A 13934-nucleotide genomic window follows, 5' to 3' on the forward strand; every position below is an offset into this window, starting at 1 on the left:
GTCCGTGGGTGAGAAGCTACATAAATCAAAGTCCTCAGGAACACTAGAGTCATTTGCTTAACTTAGACAACTTGTGAGCAGAGCAGTGGAGGTGGAAGTTGGGGAGATTGGGGATGACCTTTGGCATTACTGAGCTGGTTCAAGAGGAAGATTCTCAGGGACGTGCTGTGTGTGTTTGATTAGCTGTGTGTAAGAGGACTCAGTGGAAAGCTGGAGGATGGCACATTTGCTCTACCATGCCCCTCTTTTATTGCTTGATTACTCCACTAAAATGGCAGCGTCGCGATGAGATGCAAAGTGTATTGAACCCAGGAGACAGTAGGCCTAGAAACAGGAGCCTCTGGGGCTCAGGCCTCTTCTCTGTAATAGCACAGGAGGGGCCGATGCTAGCGCTTGCTTCCGGTGCCCCTGGGCTCTGGGGCCGCCGCACGCTCATCTGCCTCTGGAGCAGAGCCTCCGCCACGGCCTGTGTCCTCAGAGGTCACTGAACTCTTTTTTTCTAAAGGTCCAAATAATAAATATTTGAAGCCTTGTGATCAGAGAATGCCTCTATTGCATATTTTTATTGTTTGTTTAGTGCCTTTAAAAATGTAAAAAAGTGACAAGCACCAGTGGCTCACACCTGTAATCCTAGCTACTCAGGAGTATTGAGGTTCCCAGTTTGAAGCCAGCCCAGGCAGGAAAGTTTATAAGATTCTTAACACAAACTACTCAAAAGCCAGGAGTGGAGCTGTGATTCAAGTGGTAGAGCACTAACCGAAAGCCAGAAATGCTAGGGACAAAAAAGTGGAAAGTGCCAGGCGTGGGTGGCTCAGGCCTGGACTCCCAGCTGCTTAGGAGGCCGCGATCTCAGGGCCCAGACAGGAAGCGCCAGGGGATTCCTGTTTCCAGTAAGCCACCCCCAAGATATTCAGACGTGGAGGTGTGCACAAGTGGAGCCTTGAGCACAAGAAGCTCAGGGACAGTGCCCAGGCCTTGAGCTCAGGTCCCAGGACAGGCGTGTGCGTGCGCCACGCATCCACGCACGCACGCACGCACACATGCACACACAGAGGCACACAGGCTCAAAAGTGAAAAAAGCATTCTCTTAAGGGCCAAACAAAAACAGACCATGGGCTGGATTGGCTCTAGTTGGATGCCTGATTTATTTGATTTTGATGTTTATTACTGAACTTCTAGAATTTAGAAACCAAGACTGGCTTGGTGATAGTGTTTGCTCATGTGAGTGTATCTTCATTTTCTACTTAGATGTTTTATTTTCTAAAAATTAAGAATGTAATACTGGATACAGTGGATGATTTCTGTAATCCTGACTACTCAGGAAGTGGAGATTACAGGGGTGTAGGTCTGGAGGGAATCATGATTGATTCCGGGTCAGCCCAGGCAAAACATTAGCAAGACCCTATCTCACCAGTAAGCTGGGCGCGGGGGCCCATGCCTACTAAGTATCCCAGTGAAATGGTAGTTATAAATAGTGTGTGGTCCATACTTGCAGGGACAATGATGTGAGATCTCAGTTGAGGTCTTTTTTTGCCAAAAGCAAAAATGCTGAGGACATGGCTCAAGCAGTAGAGTACCCTAAAAAAAAAAAAGCAAAGAAATAAAAAAGAGCTAATGCTGAAAATTCTGTCTTGTTAATTTTATTTCAGCTTCTCCCTCTTTTCTCAGTGCCTTGAAAACGCCCTGATATCTGAGACTATGTTACAGACATTTTCTAGAACATCTTAATGGCTCTTAGTATAAATTATGCACTTTATTTTATTTCACTATAAATTGTGCACAATTTAATACTTCTGTATTTATTTTTTCCATTTCCTGGAATTTGTTTTGATAGTGTTTTCAATGTTCAGAGAAGTTACACCTCTGGATTCCTCCTCTGAGGGTGTCCTCCTTTAGTCTGACTGTGTGGGAATACTTTTTAATATAGCCAAACTTGAGAAAACAACATATGGTTGTAATTAAACATAGTGATCTAATTTCAGTGGTCATTGGCTTAAAACTACTTCTGGGTTATACTTTATATTCTCATTTGGTTTTTGCTTCACCTATATTCCCTACAGCTGGGTAGGTATGTCAGATTTTTCTTTGTTGAGTAGTATATACCGTGTCAGTGTTTGTGTGTTGTGCTGTACATACATATGTGTGTACACATATATATGTCGATTGTAGGTTATTATAGTTATCTGGAATTTCTTTTTTGTGATACTGGGATTTGAACTCAAGGCTTTGTGCTATCTAGGCAGGTGCTCTACTGCTTGAGCTACATCACCAGCCTAGTTTAATGCTTCATTGTTCTGTTTATTATTTGTGGTAATTCATTTATATTCTTCTGAATGCTGCTTAAAAACAAGTATTTTCTTTCTAGCACAGAGCCACACCTCCAGCCCTGATATTTGCTTGTTATTTTTGAGATACGATCTGGCGTGTGTGTGTGTGAGTGATGTGTGTGTTCCCATTACCTGGGGTAGCAGTTGCATACCATTGTATCCAATTCCTTGTTTCTCAGGCTGGTCCTGAACCATGAGCCCAACAGTTTCAGCCTCCCCAGTAACTAGAATTGCACATAGGAGCCGCTGACACCCAGCCTAGCAGAAGTTATTAATCCTTGATGTTGTGTACACTTCCAAAGAACAGCTTGAACACAAAAATTTAAGGGACAAATTAGTGTTTCCTACTGAAAGAGTTAACCCCCCCCCCTTCTCTCTCTCTTTCTGCCTTTTTTCCCCCCCCTTCTTCCATTCAGGTAACTGCCTAACCTGGAACTTCTGCTGTAGATGCTTCTTGGTGGTTTGTCTAGAAGCCTAAGGTAAGATATTTTATATTTAAATTGTCCATTTTTAAATTGTCCATATTTTCTGTTGAAAAAAGTTGCTTTTGAAAATTTTAAGTCACTGCCAAATGTCTTTTCCTCTGACCTAACAGGAAGCAAATACTGATTATAAAGCTACATGTTAGGGCACTCTTGTGGGGAAGAAATAAGTTTGATTATAGCAATAGGATACTTTAAAAAATTATTTTGTTATTATAAAGGTGATATACAGAATTAAGATACTCTTAAGTGAATTTTCCCATTGTATATATGTATGTATCCAGATAGTGATGGTATTCAGGCTTGAACTCAGGACTTCACACTCCTGCTTGGTTTTTATGTTCAAGGCTGCCTTTCTACCATTTCAGTCACTCTACTTCTGGCTTTTTGCTGGTTAGAGTCTCACAAACCTCAGATCTCAGCCTTCTAAGTAGCTAGGACTACAGGGGTAAGCCACCAATGCCTGGCTTCCATTGTTTTTCATAATAAAACAAAATAGTTCATACTGTTTTCTGACATACACGAGGGAAATCCTATCATTTTATTCAGATATTCTTCACAGTTAAATCATAGATTTAAAAAACTACTGTTTTATTTAATAAGGCAGTTAGAGAGTTTCTATTCTCTCAGACTTGGTTTCTTTCTACAGTTCCCTCTTATTTGTGAGGATTATAGAATATGATGGACCCATTTGTATGGTAATATTTCGTCTTTATGGTCTTTTACAAAAAGCTTCCCTAAGTAACCCTCTTTTCTAGAGGTCAGATCATAGCCCTCTACTTTTCTTACCTGTCTTGGCTCAAGTCTTCATTTAATTTTTTAAATTTATTCTTTTTCTTTTATGAACTGTTTTACAGATGGACCATTAAGAGACATTTATAAATGTCTCTAATTTGATCTTTTCACCCTGCATCCAGCTACTTGTGAGCCGTTCTTGTCACTTGTCATCGGGGTATTTTTTTTCTAAAAGATAAATGTCAGCATGTCATTTGGTTTTCTGTATCTTTCACTATCTCCACATGGCTTATAGGCTGTGTTACAAACTCCTTCACAGAGCACCGTAATCTGTTCTTTTCCTCCTTTTCATCTCACTAGTGCCCTAGGTATGATTGTTTAGTTTCTACCATATCTTCATGGAGAACTAACTTACATACCATAAAATCCACCCACTGAAAGTGCACAAACTCGGTGGCTTTTGTTGTATTTGCAGTGCAGGCCCGGCCTCCTTTTCCGCTAGTATTTTCCTGGTTGGCGCTTGCTTTTAGCCTGGGCCAGCCTGGGCTGTGGTGCTTCTGCCCTCCTCCTCATGCTTCTCCTTGTCACTGGGGGGGGGGGGGGTGCCAGGTCCATGCCACCACACCCAGACATTGCGCTTCCCTAGTGGCTGGGATAAGAGGCACAGGTACCATACCCAGCCATCCATCGTTTGAAATGGGGTCTCTCAAGTGTACTGATCTGTCTGTTGTGGTTGGAGTCAGACAAAGATGAAAGAGGGCAAGAATTCCAAGGAAATAGAACTGAGGAGTGGCTTAACGAGGAGTTACTCAGGACTGGGAACAGAACCCCTGGAGGTCCAGCCCCGAGTAGTGGACATATGGAGACAAAGGCACTGGGAAGATCAGCATGGGAAAACCACAGCAAAACAAACTGTCAGCAAAGGGTTTAAAAGTAGCACCTGTGGCTTCATCGCTACCTTGAGACCAGATGCCCCTTTTTGAACCCCGCATTTGATCTTTGCTCTCAAACCTTTTGTTACTTCCAGCACTCACGGCTGGGAGTAATTGTGGATGAGGAAGTTTTATTTTGGAACCTAGCAATTGCTGACTCTCACATTTCTTCTAAATTCTGCTTCAAAACAAGTACTTTCTTCTTTAGCTCCTATCTGCAAATACACAATACACGTAGAAGAAACCCATAGTTGGCCCTTCGGACATTCTGTTTGCAAAAATACCTCAGCTACAAGTAACAGCTTCCTCTCTCCCTCTTTCCCTGTCCTCCTCTCCTCCTCTCTCTCCTTCCCTCCCTCCCTCCTTCCTTCTCTCTCACCCAAGCCTAGTCCCAGAGCCTGCCTGGCTTTCCTGACTCAGCCTCGGAAGCACTCAGTGTCACTGCCTTCACACTCAGTTGCTCGCGACCAAGTTAAATCCTGGCCTGGACTTACACAGAGATGTGCAGCAATGCCACAGGATACTTTTGGAATATTTTCATCATTTGTCAGAGCACTCGGCAGCAGCCTGGTGCCTGTGGCTCACATCTGTAACCCTAGCTACTCACAAGGCTGGGGTCTGAGGGTCAAGGTTCAAAGCAAGCTTGGACAGGATAGTCTTTGAGACGCTTATCTCCAGTTAACCAGTAAAATCTAGGAGTGGAGCTGTGGCTGAAATAGTGCTCTAGCCTTGGTTGAAAGCTAAGGCACAGTGCCCAGGCCTTGAGTTCAAGCTCTCGTACCAGCTCACATTAAAAAAGTATGCATTAGCAACGAGTACTAATTTTTCCCTTCCTTCTTTCTGATAGCTACCAATCTACTCCTTGTCTCTGTGGATCTAGACATTGCTTACAAATGAAATCAGACAATATGCTGTGCTGTCTGCTGTGACTGATTTCTCATACACAGCATAAAGTTTACAAGGCTCGTCCATACTTTTTGTGAGTAAATAATATTCTGTTGTCTGCATCAGATGCTGAGTTGAAGGGAGAGAGAGGGAGAAGGTAGAGAGGGAGGAAGGGAAAAAGAGAGTGTATCTCGGTGTCTGTGTAGCCAGTGTTTCCGAAAAGGCCCAGATGAAGGTATTTACTTATGGATTGAATTAGGATAAGCACGGGCTGCACCTGAGAAGAGCAGGTTTCCTGCTGTTGGGTGTTCAGCGCAGAGGGCCGGGATGGTGGTGACCTCTTCCTGCCGAGGACGCCCCCAGCTAAAGACCCCGCAGCCTCATGGATCCTCAGCAGCGTGTGACCAAGTACAAAGGCTAGGAACGGGAACGTGCCGACTGGAAGTGGAGAAAAGCATGTGGGTGCCCACAGCCCTGCTGGGCTGGCCTTCTCTGGGCCTGTGGAGGCCACAAGGAGACTTGGGAATAAAGGCTCCTGACGGAGGCATACAGCCGTGCTTAAGAGCACCACACGCCTGAGAGGCGAGGGCTCCAAGTCGTGAGGGCAGCTCCCACTGCAGGGGGAGTAGGAGAGGCGCGAGTGTGTAAGTGTGTAAGCAGGTAAGAGCCAGGCTGTGGAAGTGGACAGAGGTGTGTATGCAGAACAGAAGGCTCACCTTGTCTAGAATGGCTTCTTTCTTCTGAGTGAGTGAAGAAGAGGAAACATGGAGGTTCCCTTTTCCTGGAAGTAGATAACTAGGTCTGTGGCTTCACAGTGTCTTGAGATGCAGGGCCTGAGGTGAATGGTGGGGGCTGGAATAACATGAACACTTCACAGAATGGCATGCAGGTTGCACGAGGCTAGGAAAGGGTTAAAACCAGCCACAGGACTTAAGAAGGCCTAATGGAGCCAGGCATTGCGGTACTTGCCTATAATCCCAGCTATGCAGCAGGTGGGGACAGGAGAATCTCAAGTTTGAGGGCAACTCAGGCAAAGACAGTCGTAGAGAGAAGCTGTGTGCAAACCGAATAAAAACCAAAGGACTAGGATGCATCTCTGAAGGTAGAGTGCTTATCTAGCATGTGCAAGTGTCTTAACAGTACACACACACACACACACACACACACACAGAAAAGACTGAGAGCCATCTGTAACTGCAGAGTCACTAGGGTGGTCAACTAATGGGCTGATAAATACACCCTGTCTAGGCGCTGTCAGGTGAAGGAAGTGGGCAGCGGGCAGTTGCTAAGAGGACCACAGGGGTGGGCAGTGAGCAGGGGAGCCATGCTGAGCCGATGCCAGGGAGCGAGTCGGGACAGAGGGGACGACGGGAAGTTGGTGCCTGCCAGTGTGTGATTTGTGAGCGCCTCTGATGGAAAGGTGGTGGTGGTTGGCACACCGCAGCCTTCGCTGCCCCTTCATGTGGCTCAGGTGACGGGCTGCATCACGCACTGCTCTGGTGTGTTTGCTGAGCTCTTGGCTCTGCTTTCCCTAGTATGGTTTTATTTTTAGAATTTTAGCTCTGGGTTTGCACTCGGGGCCTTGTGCTTTCTAGAAGTACCGTATTGCTTGACCTAGGGCCCTAACCCTTTTGCTTTAGTTTACGTTTCAGCTATAACCTTGTGCCCGGGCTGGGACTATGGCCTAGTGGCAAGAGTGCTTGCTTTGTATAACCTTGTGCCCCTGCCCAGGGGTGGCCTGGGATTCCTATCTTCCTGCCTCCACTTCTCTTTCGTGTAGCTGGGACTGTAGGCATTGCACGCAACCCCCAGCCTTGTGCAAGGCTGCGCTCTACCTCTTGAGGCACACATGTTTATGTTACTATCAGAGGAGCCTGTGGAAAGGGGGATAGTTTTGGTCCCATCTTTGGAAAATTAAGAACTGCCACAGGTAGAAAAGATAAAGTACGTACGTAGGATCAGTATGGCACTGATGGCTCACACCTGTAATCCCAGCCACTCAGGAGGCTGAGATCTTAGGATCGAGGCTCAAAGCCAGCCTGAGCAGACAAGTCCAAGAGACTCACTCTTAACTCCAGTTAACCAACAAAAGCTGGAAGTGGAGCAATAGCTCAAGTGGTAGAGTATCAGCCTTGAGTAGAAAAAGCCAAGGGACAGTGCTTAGGCCCTGAATTGAAGCCCCAGTACCGGCACCAAAACAGCAACAACAGACACCAACATTACATATACACAGGATTCTTGTAATCAAACAATTGTGATCAAATATGATAAGACCACCTTATTTGCAGTTTACATGCAGTTATGACCAATGCAATAAAAAATCCATAGAAATTTCAAAAATGAAAAAACTTAATTTCCATATGCCCATTACGCAGCTCAGCAGACAGAGAAGTTCTCAGCTGGGCCCGCGTTATCGTCAGCTGTGTTTAAATTGTGTGAGCTGAGTGTTTACCTGCCCATAATTTTGTGAAAGAATACGGTGCCCCAAAAGCAAAGTATAAATTATAGTAATCCTCTCAAGCCGAAAGGGCACATCATATGCTTAATTTAAGTGATAAAGTGAAAATGTGGGATTTGCTGTCTTGAGCCGACGTTGGTCAGTTTTATGGAAAAAGAAAGAATCGAGCTTCCACAGTAAAGTGCTACACTCCGCATCCTGATCATTAGCGGGTTTTCTCCGTGTAACCCTGCACCCTCAGATGCCAACCGTCTACTGTAGTAAGTGATTACTTAACACGATACCCGACAAAGAATAACAGCAGGACCAATAACTAGTAATGAAGCGACTGGAGAACAGAAAGAACTTGTTGTTCCGTCCACATTTATGGCTCTCCGGAAGTCTCTGCACGGATGAGTGACCCATGGAGCCAGGGCCTGTGGATTAATGTAATGGTGCCCACAGCTGTGAACTGTGGACGGCCGGGGGTGGGGGGTGTAGATTTGGCGAGGGGAAGATGAGCAAGGAGGCTGGAAGAGGACGTGGTACTGGCTCCAATTTTCCTTTTTTGCTACAGGTTTTATTGTTTTATAGGGAGATACTGAAATGTGATGATGCAGAGAGGGAGAGACGCCAGTGAAGAAAGTTGAATACAGGGTTTCTTAGAAGGCAGGAGAGGGTCGGGTGCCAGTGATTCAGCCCTGTAGTCCTTGCTACTCAGGAGTCTGAGATCTGAGGATTGCAGTGCAAAGCCAGCCCAGGCAGGAAGGTCTGTGAGACTTAGCGTCACTAAACTACAAGAAAGCACCCAAGGGGAGCTGTGGCCTTTATCGAAAGACGCCTCCAGGAAGTATCCAGGCACTGAGCTCAAGCCTCCCCCTGGTCTGGAGGATCTAGGGTAGCATGAATCTTAGAGGTGGGACCAGAGGCAAGAAGAAATGGAAGGTATTTATCAGGTCATGTGGCATTCTAAAAGCAAAAACACATAGGTGTAATGAATTTCCATGAATAAGGAGGAGGCCTAGGCAGCGCGGGAGGATGGTGTAGCAGGAGTTCCAGAGAGTAGGAAAATGTTGGGATGGGGTAGAGTAGGAGGAAAAGAGTGAAATAAGACAGGAATAAAAAGAAAGTTTAAAAACAACACACTTTTTTTGTGTGGTGCTTGAGTTGAAGGCCTTGTGTAGAAAAAAAACGCCAATGATGTTAGTGATTATATCAGAAGACTACCTTGCCTAGTTTAGGCTTTGGGGTTCTCTTGTGGCCTCCTTCCGCCCACCCCATTCTGGTTCACGTGGAACTGACTGATCCAGAGAACAGTGGACTGTGAGTTGGGTATGTGCATGTATTTGGACTTCTGCCTACTTAGGGTTAGCTTTTCCTAGGTGTCTTGCTTAGCCTGTGTGATTAATCCTTGGCACGCCTCTGCCACAAAATGTAAAGTCAGAGGAGCTTTTTGGTTATTTGGATCTGCCGCTTCCATTCTTACCACTGGATGGAAATTGGCCTCAAAGGGCCCATGGTTTTCTTTGTCATTAGCCAGCAGATGCTTGCTACGGTGTCTGGCTCACTGAATCTATTTGATGTGAGGGTAAGGCCTCACCCTGTGCTAATGAGAAGAGCAGGCCAGTGCAGTAACATTGTCTAACAAACACCTGCCTTTGATCTGCTAACTGAACTGTTGGTTGGCTTATCTGTCCTCAAATTGCTTTGACACTGTGTGTGTGTGTGTGTGCGTGTGTGCGCGTGCGCGCGCGCGCACGCACACGTACCAGTACTGGGGCTTGAAGCCAGGGCCCTCTGTGTTCTCACTTGGCTTTTGGGCTCTATGGCTTGATCTACACCTCCATTTCCAGCCTTTTGTTAGTTAATTGGAGAGAAGAGTTTTAGATTTATCTGTCCCAGCTGTCTTGAAATAGGATGCTCAGAAATCCACCTCCTGAGTTGCTGCAATTTTCTAATACCTGATCAAATTTTAATACATTGACTTGAATTTTATTTTATTTTGTACTATTTGTGTTAAGTAATTGTACAAAGGGATTTGAATGCTACAAGTCTTTCCCCTATCCTGTCCATACCGTCCAGTCACATGGTTGAGTTTTTGCTTAATGCACATTGAATAGAATGACCGCACCTGCTGGCCTTCCCCCCTCCCTGGATGGGTCTGCCTACTGTCCCCATGGCCAGCATCCTCTGACACAGTGTCCCGCTTCCTGGCATTCACTTGTGTTGAGCAGTTCTTCAGGGGTTGAGAGGAGCTAGATCGTTGAACTTTTCCACTAAGTGTACCATACTTTGAATACATTTGTTTTTGTGTTTATGCACAAAACCCTGTACGTTATCACGTTTGTTTGTTTCTTTTGTTTTGTTTTTTTGGCCAGTCCTGGGCCTTGGACTCAGGGCCTGAGCACTGTCCCTGGCTTCTTTTTGCTCAAGGCTAGCACTCTGCCACTTGAGCCACAGCGCCCCCTCTGGCCGTTTTCCGTATATGTGGTGCTGGGGAATCGAACCCAGGGCTTCATGTACACGAGGCAAGCACCCTTGCCACTAGGCCATACTCCCAGCCCACGTTTTTTTTTTTGTATTGTCCACATATGAGAGAAAACGCATATGGCTCTTTGGAGATGCTTTGTGTCTGTTCTGACCTCTGCATCCGTTTTCATTCTTATCTATTTTTCAAGATCTCTTGTTGTCAGGCAAGTTTCTCTTTCTCCCTGTACTGCTTTGTAAATAGACAGAGATCTTTGCAGATCTTCTTAGGACTATCAAGCAGATACATGATTTCTTAATGGCATTCAGACACATGCATTGCAACTGTGGCTTATTTAAATGCTGTCCTGGTCCACTGGCCCAGCTCCACTTGAACCTTTTAATCATTTTCCCAGTCTGCCAGTCCCTTTAGCTGCATAATAATGCAGTATTCGTAATGCAATTAGTATGTGAAAGTGAACCTTCTTGACTTAAGTAGAGGAAGTGGTTGACCTGTTTAAGATAGGTTAGCTGAAAATTCTGAGACAATTTGAGGGAATGATTAAGTAATTTTAAAGTGTGTGAATATTAGTTACTTACTATAGAAGCAGTGACTGGCTCATAACCCCACCATCCTGTTGAAATAATCCATGCACAAATAGAATAAAAGTGAACCTTGATAGCTTTTACTAACCAGTACTAATCAAGGATTTCATTTCAGAAATATGTTATAAACAGTATCCTTGGAAACTTAATTTACTTTTCCCCCCCTGCTAGTCCTGAGGGTTGAACTCAGGGACTAGGTACTGTCCCTGAGCTTTTGTACTCAGAGCTAGTGCTCTACCACTTGGAGCCACAGCACCATTTCCTGCTTTTTAGTAGGTAATTGGATGGGCTTTCCTGTCTGGGCTGGCTTTGAACCCCAGTCCTCAGATCTTAGCATCCTGAGTAGGATTACAGGCATGAGCCACAGACATTAGTTTAGTCTTACTATGAACATTTTAAAAATCATTTTTCATTTGTGTATAAAAGGGTTTCAATTCAGCAGATCAGTTGAGTACTGTGCACCTTGGTCAATATCGCCCCTTTCATTATTTTCCCCATCTGGCTTTTAATGGTGGCTTATTGGGAATATGAGTCTCATGGACTTTCCTGCCCGGGCTGGCTTCAAACTGAGATCTTCAGATCTCAGCCTCCTGAGTTGCTAGCATTATAAGTGTAGTCATTAGCACCCACTGGTGAACTGGATCTTACATATGAAAATGTTCTGTTACACCATGTCTGGTTGTTTAGAGATACCTTGGCCCCTTTTCTGTCAGCTTTCTAGCTCTAGGCTGGTAGTTCAGCTCTTAAAACCTATAACTTATTATTACAAAGTAATTTCCTTTATTTCAACCATTTGTTTTCATTTCTATGGGTGATACCATGATTATCAAACAATAAAACTGGATTACATTCATTGTCACCCATTTTATTTTAGGAGGCAACCACTCTTGCCACTAGGCCACATCCCCAGCCCCCCCCCCCCCATTTTATTTTATTTCATAGTTACTATCAGTCTTCTAGGGGCAGGTGGTATTTACCACCTTTGACGGGTGAGGAGACCCTGTGACTCCTGGAGATGGCCCAGTGGACCGGAGCTGGAGGTGGAGTCCATTGCACTTCCGCAGAGCTGGTGCTTGTTTTCCTGTTTTAAAGCATGTGATTTAAGTGAAGCCACGTTGCTGCATACCTCAGCTAAAGCAAGCCTTTGATCTCCATGGTTTTCCTTTGCTTTTGTTGCATCTACCCAAATGCTGCTACAGAAGAATGCATGTATTTAATCACCATAAGCATCATCTGTCTTGTTAGTATTATGTAACTTGTACAGTATATCTTGGAATCTTTTAAGATGCAGTTTGTCCTTCCAATAAGATAAGCTGATTCTTTTTTAGTGGTTTTACTTTGAAAACAAAACATCATTTAGTGTTATAGATGATTATAAACAAAGTTTGTTTTATACTTTGTATAGAAAGGAATGTACTTAATAAAAATTATGTTCATTTAAAAAATCTAACCTAGGCATACTGGCACATAGCTATAATCCCAGCACTCAGAAGACAAAGGCAAGAGTAGTTTGAATTCAAGACCAGGTGGGCTATGTGGTGAACCTAAGATGAGCTTGAATTATCTAGTCAGACCCTAAAATGCTCAAAACAAAATAGTCAGGTACTAGTGGCTTACTCAAGGAGGCTGAGATCTGAGGACCATGGTTCAAAGTCAGCCTAGGTAGGAAAGGCTATGAGATTCTTATCTCCAATTAGCTAGAAACAAAAGCCAGAAGTGGAGCTGTGGCCCAAATGGTAGAGCACCAGCCCTAAGGGGAAAAACTAAGGGACCATGCCCAGGCCCTAAGTTCAAGCCCCATTGCTGGCACCAAACCAAAACAAAAGCCCTGCCTTATTTTGCGATTCTAGGAAAAGGGCTAAACATGGAAAGTTAAAAATAATAATTTCTAAAAATTTGTCTTAGGAGGATATTTTTATGGTATCTGTTGTGTACATCAAAAATTGAAAACATGTCTGGATTATCTCAAATGTGTAGGTGAAGCAAGGACTTAGACAGAGACATCCAGGAGCATTCGTTTCTGTCTCAATTTGATCAATGGATTCCTTGCTTCAATGTTTCTTGTAATGAGGCTCAGATACCTCCTGTTCTGGACCAAAACCCCAGATTTTTAAAAATTTTTTGTTTCTAAAATTGTTCTTGTAAAGGTGACGTTCAGAGGGCTACAGATGCATAAGTCTCACAATGAGTACATTTCATTTTGGACAGTGTCGCGCCTTCCCTCGCTCTCCCAGTTTTTCCCTCCCATCCCCACCCCCAGCGTGTAGAGTTCATTTTCCACATCGTGTCCAGTGACCACCACTGCCGCGTTTGTCCACCCTCTGTCCTTCCATTTCTGTGTCCCCCGCCCTCCCAAAGACAGATAAACGGACAAACAGGACAGGAAAGAAAACAAGAACAGCAATGTAGAAAAGCAAACAAACCCTCTTATTTCCATTTCCTAGAGTTCATTTTGGTAAATGTTATTGTATCTGATCAGATGCCCACGGGCATGGTGTCTCTGTGTGAAGGCCCCAGGTTTTGATCTCACTCAGCCTCCTAGTGCCTCTAGGGTGAATGGCAGTGCTGCCTCTGCTAGGACTCTGAAGCTGGTGTCTTTTCTAACTCAAAAATCCTTTTGAGGCTGGGCACAGGTTGCTCATGCCTAATGCTAGCTATAATGCTAGCTACTCCGGAGGCTGAGATCTGAGGATCTGAGGGTTGTGGTTCAAAGCCAAGCCTGGGCTGGAAAGTCTGTGAGGCCCTTATTTTCAATTAACCATCCAAAAACCCAGAAGGAGATCTGTGGCTCAAATAGTAGAGCACCAGCCTTGAAGTAAAGTACAAAGGTGAGGGACCGCACCGAGGCCCTGAGTTCAAGCCCCAGTACCAACACACATACAAGAGTAGAAAAACAACACCAAGAAATCTTTTGACCTCTTTTGTGTGTTTTATGAACCCAGCAAGTTTATTGCAACCTTAAGATCTTTTGCTGCTTGTCTCACTGAGAGGAATTTGTACCCCCCAATCTGCTGATTCGTTGAGCCTTTTTTGGCCATTAAGCCTCAGCTTAAATGTCCCCTCT

General features: G+C 44.6%; 1 protein-coding gene across 1 annotated transcript in view; it reads left to right on the forward strand.

The window, feature by feature from the left end:
• Peak1 (pseudopodium enriched atypical kinase 1) overlaps positions 1-13934 on the forward strand; it is a 194863-nt gene that overhangs the window by 35884 nt on the left and 145045 nt on the right. Inside the window, exon 2 of the mRNA XM_048369079.1 lies at positions 2744-2806. The gene's annotated coding sequence lies outside the window, so the exon portion shown is untranslated. The remainder of the gene's footprint in view (positions 1-2743; positions 2807-13934) is intronic.

Source organism: Perognathus longimembris, chromosome 20, assembly GCF_023159225.1.
Source record: "Perognathus longimembris pacificus isolate PPM17 chromosome 20, ASM2315922v1, whole genome shotgun sequence".
Lineage (NCBI taxonomy): Eukaryota > Metazoa > Chordata > Mammalia > Rodentia > Heteromyidae > Perognathus > Perognathus longimembris.